The sequence below is a fragment of the Camellia sinensis genome, chromosome 2 (genome assembly GCF_055761805.1).
Source record: "Camellia sinensis isolate YWXY chromosome 2, ASM5576180v1, whole genome shotgun sequence".
Lineage (NCBI taxonomy): Eukaryota > Viridiplantae > Streptophyta > Magnoliopsida > Ericales > Theaceae > Camellia > Camellia sinensis.
The window spans coordinates 128130959-128140000 of record NC_138962.1 but is presented as its reverse complement, the minus strand read 5'-3'; positions in this window follow the sequence as shown (position 1 = coordinate 128140000).

Here is a 9042-nt window from a genome sequence, read left to right as displayed (position 1 = left end):
TGCCATATATAATTGTATTCTTTGTAGTAAGGAGAAATAGATCATTCATAGAATTGACAGTTTGGGTTTTTGGTTTGGTTAGGTGTACCATTTGCAAGATAATATTTTAACTTTTAATATATATAATATTTATCTTTATATCCTCGTAGTGTTAGAAAAAATGCATGTATAAAAAAAAATTATAATTATAACTATTAATATATAGTAATATTTATCATTAATTTATATATATATATATATAAATTTTATAAACCCTACTTATGTGATATTTTCCTTTCTTTTAATTCATTTCAATTTATGGATCTATTTTTTTAGCTTTCTAACCTTTAAAGTGAGGTCTCATAAAATAAAAAATAAAAAACAAACCCTTAAAAGTGAGAGATATTATATATAATGCAGCATAACACCCTCAGCTCAACCCTCTCCGGGTAGGACTGAGAGTTGCTACTGTGCCTTATGGCACAGCAGTCCAATTGTGAAGTTTCGTAGAGGTATTTTTTGACTATATTTTAATGATCTAAACCGTTCATATTTTAACAAATTAACTGTCACCATGTAGGCACCGGATTGGCGCAATCGTATGTACAGATTAATAGTGGGGAACAAACAATATATTTATATATTTATATTAAATATAGGCTCACTGAAATATCTAGAAATGTATAATAATGATGTTAGAAAATATCAACCCTTTCTAGAACCTTTCTAGAAGAGGTTAAGATGATAATGTTCTCTATATAAAGCCATGAGCTAATTGTAAATGTGTATGCAAGAATCTTGACTTGTACTTAACACAATAGGAAGAAGTTTTCTTATATTTGCATCTCTACCGTATCTTCTTCTATAATTCCCTTCCTAGCTTGCCCAAGTTCTTATCAAATATACCTTGTCACCCCCAACAGAGAGAAGCCTTTCTTGCCACCATTGACGAAACTAAGAGTGAGAGTGAGAGAGAGAGAGAGAGAGAGGGAGAGAGAGAGAGACAGAACGACAAATCAGATGAAAAGATAACATATGCATCTTAGGGTTTTTATCGTCCATCTTCATCTGGTCCATCTTCAGCTTCTCCTTCTTCTGCTTTTCCAACCATCCTTGTTGCCCGTTGAAAAGCTGGGTCATCTTCTCCGAGAAAGAACTCCCTATACAAAACAAAAATATGAAGAAAAAACAGGAGAAAATATATATATAATAGCAAAGTATGTAAAAGAAATTATTAACATTGAACACCGACGTTTGATGACTTTGAGAGCAGTCATGAGAGAAGCCTTTCTTGTTGCCATTGACAAACGAAGAGTGAGAGTGAGTGACAAGACAGAATGTGTGATGATTATATATATATATATATATATAATATAGGAGCAGGGGCTAGGGCTCTTGGTTTAAGTTATAAAACAAGAATGGAATTAATTGATGGTAGGAAATTGTGTTACCATGTTAGACACCATGGTTAAGCTCAATCAAAAGCTAAATTAGTTTACTGTCATATAATTGTAATCAAAGCCTAATTTAGTTTACCACCATATGATTGTTTTCTTTGTAGTAAGGAGAAATAGATCATTGAAAGAATTGATAGTTTGGGTTTTTAGTTTGGTTAGGTGTACCATTTGCAAGATAATATTTTAACTATTAATATATATAATATTTGTTTTTATATCCTCATAGTGTCAAAAAAAATGCATATATAAAAAAATTAGAATTATAACTATTAATATATACTAATATTTATCATTAATTTATATAAATATATAAAAAAGTTTTAAACCCTACTTATGTGATATTTTTTCCTTCTTTGAATTCATTACAATTGATGGATCTATAGCGATCCCGGTTATCCCTTTACTGTTCTGTTGTATTCCGGACTCGGTTCCGTAAAGTTGGTAGTGGTATCTATCTTGTTGTCGTCCTTTAATTCCACTTGATTGAGTTTTAGGATGTTTTGAGGAGGGTTGTTACAGGTTGGTTAGGCCTTGGTTTCAATTCCTTGTTGTTCAGTTTTTAGGCGTTCCGCTCGAGCGGGTCTTCTTGCGCTCGAGCGGGGATTGCACACCTCCAGTATTTCGGGTTCCTGCAAAACTTCTACAGATGTGATTTCTACACTCGAGCGGGTTTCTTTACGCTCGAGCGGTGGCACTCGAGCGGGTTTGGTGGCGTTCGAGCGGGTGGTACTTCCTGGGTATAAGTTCTGGGAGGGGGAAATCTACACTCGAGCGGATGTGCTTTACTCTTGTGTCTTGGCACTCGAGCGTGCCTTATTGCACTCGAGCGTGTCCAGATTTTTGTTCTTGACGCTCGAGCGTTGTATTTTCCGTTCGAGCGGGAATGTCGTATAACAGAGGGCAGCTAGGCATTTTTGAATCACTTTCTACACTTTCTCTCTCTCTCCTACTTTCTAAAAAGTTATTTTGAGAGCCTCTCTCTCTAGAAATTCCCTTCTCTCTAGGGTTTGATCTAGTTAGAGTGCTTTCCTTCCCTTTGCCCTTTGTAAAAGTTGTGTTGATCGTCGAGGCCTTCGTTTTGATCCGTGAATCTTGGAGTTTGGAGCATTTTAGTTTTCTACATCTTCTCCTCTTGGGCTCCGAAATTGAGGTAGGGATTCCTACTCACTTTTATGGTCTTTAACATAGATTTTTGGTGATTTTGATTAAGTGTTGAAGTTGGGAAATTTTGGGACTTAAGGTTTCAAAATGTCAAAGAGGGTTTTATTATTTTGATTCTAAAATGAGTATTTTGAGTTTCAAAATAGTGGTATTGATGTTGATTGTTGATATATGGGCCATTGGATCGATATTGGAAAATGGGGGAGAAAGCCCTAATTCGTTGTGTAAATTAATTAGTATAATTAATTTAGGAAAAATGTTGATATTTGGAATTGAGTTGGAAATAATGAAGTTGACTCATTATTTGGTAGAATAGTGGAGTTGAATTTGTTAATCGCCCACTTTTGAAAACATTGATATTTTATCTGTTGGAGCTTTTATTATCTGTTTAGAAATAACTGCTTGGGCTACCGGTGGAGGGTAGTTTTGATTGTTGTAGACAATGCATGATGATTAGGCAAACTAAAACTAATCAATTGGATATGTCATAGAGTATGACGGTTGATAGAATACGTTAATGTTATGTATTGATTGATTGTGTATATGACCTTTTTGTATATATGCATTGTGTGTGTGGGAGGAGATAGGGGATGTACTCCACGGTTTAGGGGAAGATAGGGGATGGACCTCTAAACCGGATGTTGTGTGGGGAGGAGATAGGGGATGGACTCCACTGATACAGCTCATATGCTTGTCAGATAATGTGTTGATACAGCTCATATGCTTGTCATTGGAAGTGTTGATATAGCTCATATGCTTGTCATTGGAAGTGTTGATATAGCTAATATGCATATCTGTTGAAATGTGGATATAGCTTGTATGCTTATCTGTTGAGATATTGATATAACCTGTGTGTTTATCTATTGTAAAAAAATGGAAAACGTTTAATATGAGTCTTGGTCTCATATAAGTGGTTGGCCAGGTTCTGAGCCATTGATGGAAATTGTGAAATTGATAAGAAATGGAAATAGATTATGAATTGGTTTATGGAAATTGAACACTTATCAATTGCTAATGTCTTAGTCATTGCTCATACTGTGTTTAGCATATCTCTACTGGGCTGTGGCTCACCTTATATGGGAATATCATTTTCAGGTACAGGTAGCATGCCACCTCCAAGGACATAGCTTGGGAGGCTAGAGGCGGACACACTTTTGTTGTCTTATTTCTTTTGGATGTATTACATGTAAATTCAAGCCAAGAGCTTAATGTGTAAATGAGTTAGTACTCTTTTATTGTAACCAAGTGTTAACTTGGAAAGCTGTAAGCCCTTAGGGCATTTGCTTTTGTCGTTAACATGTAATACTCTTTGTAATGGAATTCTGATGAATAGAAGAATGTAAAGCTTTTATATATCAATGCATGTCTATATTGATGGGTTTAATGTTATTATTTTTGAGGGCGTTACAACTTGGTATCAGAGCGTACCGGGTTCAAATACTTTGGGTACGTGGGAAGTGATTAGGATCACCATGGATTTGTCTCGCTTGATAGAGACTTAGATGTAGTGTCATATGCTATGTGCTTAATTGATAACATGCTTATGTGACTATGTGGGTATGGAATGTAGTTTCTTGGATGTTGATTGGATCCTTGGGTTGTTGGGAGTCTTGTTGGAAAGGCACTTGATCAATGTTGTTTCTAACCGGAACTCTAGTAACGCCTCGGGACTATCATTATCCGGAAATGAAATTCGTAAATGCTTATGTGTTTATGTGCTTACATGGAGTGAATTACAGTTGTCCATGCATTAGGACGAGAAAGCTTCGACACATTTGTGAATGTGCTAATAGTCTTGGTTACCTTTATTAGGATGTCAGGACAAGGGCGTGGTAGGCGTGGCAGGCATGGTAGGCAGGAGGTACCTGCACCGGATGACGTTCCGGCGGTGCAGGAGGGAGTTGGTCAGGCCAATGTGGCCGAGCCAGCGGGTCAACAGGCTATGGGCGCCTTGGCCCGAGAGATAGCAGGAGCTTTGGGTATTCTCAGAGCTGAGAATCAGGTTGCTGAGGCAGGGCCTTCTTTCTTGAAGAGGGAATTCTTCCGGTCTAACCCGAACGAGTTTGTTGGGGATCCAAAGGAGCCACTTAAGGCTGACGAGTGGTTGGAACAAATGGAGAAGACGTTCGAGATGCTTGGCATCGAGGACGGGGCTTTAAAGGTGACCTTGGCATCTTTCCAACTAAAGGGAGATGCGGGTCAATGGTGAAGTACGAGAAGGGCAGTGTTGGTGGCGCATGGGAGGCGTATGTGAATGCTTTCCAAGAGAAGTTTTTGTCTTCAGCTGCTAGGGAGAAGCTGAGAGAGCAGTTTTGCCAGCTTAGACAGCAAGGCTTGTCTGTGGCCGAGTTTGAGGCTACCTTTACTAGTCTGTCCAGGTTTGCACCTGAATTGGTGGCGTCTGAGGAACGTCGTTGCTTTGAGTTTAAGCGGAAGTTGAGGCGGGGCCTCAAGTTAAGGGTTGGTGGATCTTTCATCCGGGAGTATAGACGTTTGGTAGATGCGGCAGCTCATATGGAGCTCATGATGCAGGAGGAGGATGAGGGGCAGAGAGGCTCCAAGAGGAGCCAAGATGGTCAGGGTGATGGTAGGAGACAGAGGGGTCCTAACCCTCAGCAGTCTCAGGGTGGTGTGGCTAGATCGACCTTTCCAGTACTAAGTGCGGGCTCAGGGAGAGGTAATCAGGGAGGCTTGACTTGTTTTGCGTGTGGCCAGCTAGGTCACAAGTCTTCAGCTTGCCCACAGAAAGGAGGGGGTCAGCAAGCTGCTTCTTCTTCAGCTAGACCTCAGGGCCAGAGTCAGGGCAGGGGCCAGCCTTTGTCTTGCTATCAGTGTGGTCAGCCTGGGCACCTGAAGAGGTATTGCCCACAATTGAGTGCTACTTCGGGAGCGTCTAGTTCTAGGCAGACGCAGAGTTATCAGCTAGCTCAGTCTGTGCAGGCCTCGAGGGCCAATCCGGGAGCTTCGTCATCCCAGTCTGTGCAGCAGTCTTTTGCTCCTAGAGTTGAGCAGCTGGATCAGGGGCCTACGGGGGCGCGTGCATGCTGTTACCGCGCAGGACCTAGTACCGGCTCCATCAGTAGTGAGAGGTACTTTTCTGTTTTGCAACTCGGTTGCTAGTGTGTTGATTGACACGGGAGCATCTCATTCTTTTGTATCTGCTACATTTGCATCTGTTTTGGAGTTGGAGTTGGCACAGTTAGCATCTCCTATTTGTGTAGTATTGCCTATTGGTGGTGAGTTGATCTTGAAACAGGGTGTTAGAGGTTGTGATATAGAGGTCGCCGACCATAGGCTTCCTTTTCCATTTGTGGTCATGCCCATGAAGGGCTTTGATGTTATTTTGGGTATGGACTGGCTATCGTCATACCGGGCTGTTATCGATTGCTACCGCCAGAGGGTCACGTTATGTACCTTGAGCGGGGAGTGGTTCCATTTCTTGGGGAGACCGGGTTGGTAGTGTTTTGCCACCGGGGTATGATTCGCGAGGGCGGAGTGAGCTTAGTGGTCTACTTGCTAGCTTTGAGAGTGGTGAGGGTGATGAGACCCAACTTGTGTTGCCGAGGGTGGTTTGTGAGTATTCGGATGTCTTTCCCGAAGGCCTTGTTAGTTTGCCACCTCACCGACAGATAGAGTTCTCTATTGATTTAGTGCCAGGCACCGTGCCGATTTCTATGGCACCCTATCATTTTGCCCCAGCCGAGTTGAGTGAGTTGAAGATTCAGCTCCAGGAATTGCTAGATAAGGGTTTTGTTCGCCCTAGCGTTTCACCGTGGGGAGCACCGGCCCTCTTTGCTAAAAAGAAAGATGGTGCCTTGAGATTGTGTATAGACTACCGGAAGTTGAATCGGGCTACGGTCAAGAATAAGTACCCTATGCCCCGTATAGATGATCTGTTTGACCAGTTGAAGGGTTCCCGTTGTTTCTCTAAGATAGACTTGGGATCGAGTTACCACCAGTTGAGGGTCAGGGAGGAGGATATTCCTAAAACGGCATTCCGTACGCGGTATGGCCATTACGAATTTCTGGTGATGCCGTTTGGGCTCACCAATGCACCGGCAGTCTTTATGGACTTGATGAACCGGATCTTCCGGGAATTCTTGGATCGTTTTGTAGTCGTTTTCGTGGACGACATCCTGATCTATTCGCCTTCAGAGGAGGAGCACGAGGCACACTTGAAAGTGGTGCTTGAGTTACTTAGAGCCCATAGGCTGTATGCCAAGTTTGGGAAGTGTGAGTTCTGGCTAGGAGAGGTGAAATTCTTAGGCCATGTGGTATCCGGGGAAGGGGTGTCCGTTGATACATCCAAGGTTGAGGCAGTGCAAGACTGGGCACAACCTAAGAGTGTGTTTGAGATCCGCAGTTCTCTGGGATTAGCTGGGTATTACCGTCGGTTTGTGAAAGATTTCTCCAGGCTAGCTTCACCGTTGACTAGATTGACGAGGAAAGGGGTTAAGTTTGTGTGGAGTGAGACTTGCGAAAAGTCGTTCCAAGAGTTGAAGGTTAGATTGACCACTGCTCCGGTTTTGATTATTCCAAAGAGAGGGTTGGGTTATGGGGTTTATTGTGATGCCTCACGAGAGGGTTTGGGTTGTCTGTTAATGCAAGAAGGGAAAGTGGTAGCTTATGGCTCACGTCAGTTGAAAATTCACGAGAAGAATTACCCTACACACGACCTAAAGTTAGCAGCCGTGATCTTTGCCTTTAAAATTTGGAGGCACTACCTGTATGGTGAGAGGTTTGAGGTGTTCTCGGACCACAAGAGTTTGAAGTACCTGTTTACACAGAGGGACTTGAATTTGAGGCAAAGGAGATGGATGGAGTTCCTGGAAGACTATGATTTTGAGTTGCACTATCACCCGGGAAAGGCCAATATTGTGGCCGATGCCCTTAGTAGGAAATCCATTAGTGATGTAGCTTGTATAGCCATCCGGGAATGGGAGATGTTGGGTACACTTGGCGAGTTTGATTTGCATCTGGGCAAATCTGTTGAGGCTGCGGCCTTATTTTCTGTTGTTGCGCAGCCTACACTTGTGACTAGAGTGTTAGAGGCACAGAGAGGTGACCTTGAGGTAGAATCCCTCCGAGAGAAGATCTCAAGTGGGAAGGTGGAGAAAGGTTTGAGGGTGTATCCCGACCAGAGTGTGAGATACCGAGACCGTTTGTTTGTGACGGAGTCTTGCCGAGAGGAAGTACTCCGAGAGTTCCATCATTCGCGCCTTGCGGTGCATCCAGGAGGCACTAAGATGTATCGTGATTTGGGTCGCCAGTTTTGGTGGCGGGGTATGAAGAGAGATGTGGCGGTTTTCGTATCGAAGTGCCTTACTTGCCAGCAAGTGAAGGCCGAGCATCAGAGGCCAGCAGGTTTGTTGCAACCCTTGCCTATTGCCGAGTGGAAGTGGGAGCATGTCACTATGGACTTCGTTGTAGGTCTTCCGAGGACTCAGCGGGGTAGTGATGCCGTTTGGGTGGTTGTAGACCGGTTGACTAAGTCGGCGCACTTCATTCCTATGCGCGTGAGAGATTCAGTAGATCATCTTGCCGACTTGTATATTCGGGACATAGTGAGATTGCACGGGATCCCAGTGACGATCGTCTCAGATAGAGATCCTCGTTTTACTGCTAGGTTGTGGCAGAGTTTGCAGAGTGCCTTGGGCACTAAGTTGACCTTTAGTACAGCTTATCATCCTCAGACTGACGGGCAGTCCGAGCGTACTATTCAGATCCTTGAGGATATGCTTCGGGGTTGTGTCCTTGACTTTAGTGGGACGTGGGAGAGGCACTTGCCATTGGTGGAGTTTGCCTACAACAACAGTTTCCAGTCTAGCATCGGTATGGCACCGTTTGAGGCCTTATATGGCCGACCGTGTAGGTCTCCAGTTTGTTGGGCCGAGGTGGGTGATGCACCTTTGTTGGGTCCGGAATTGGTTAGGGAGACGACGGAGAAAGTTGAGCTTATCCGTAGGAGGCTTGTTATAGCCCAGAGTCGCCAAAAGAGTTTGGCGTTTGAGGTAGGTGATCATGTTTTCTTGAAAATATCACCTAGGCGAGGTTTAATGAGGTTCGAGAAGAGCGGGAAGTTATCCCCTCGGTTTATTGGGCCTTTTGAGATCCTTGAGAGGATTGGCGAGGTTGCTTATCGTTTAGCGTTGCCGCCACAGTTGTCCGGAGTTCATGACGTGTTTCATGTGAGTATGCTTCGGAAGTACAAGCCGGATCCATCGCACGTGTTAGATTGGACTGACTTAGAGGTAGATGAGGATGCCTCGTATGAGGAGAGACCGGTTCGGGTCTTGGATAGGCGGGATCAAGTCCTGCGTGGCAAGACCATCCCTTTGGTAAAGGTTTTGTGGAAACATCACGGAGTGGAGGAAGCCACTTGGGAACGTGAGTTGGAAGTCCGCGAGAAATATCCGGACTTGTTTATTGATGAATAATCTTGTAT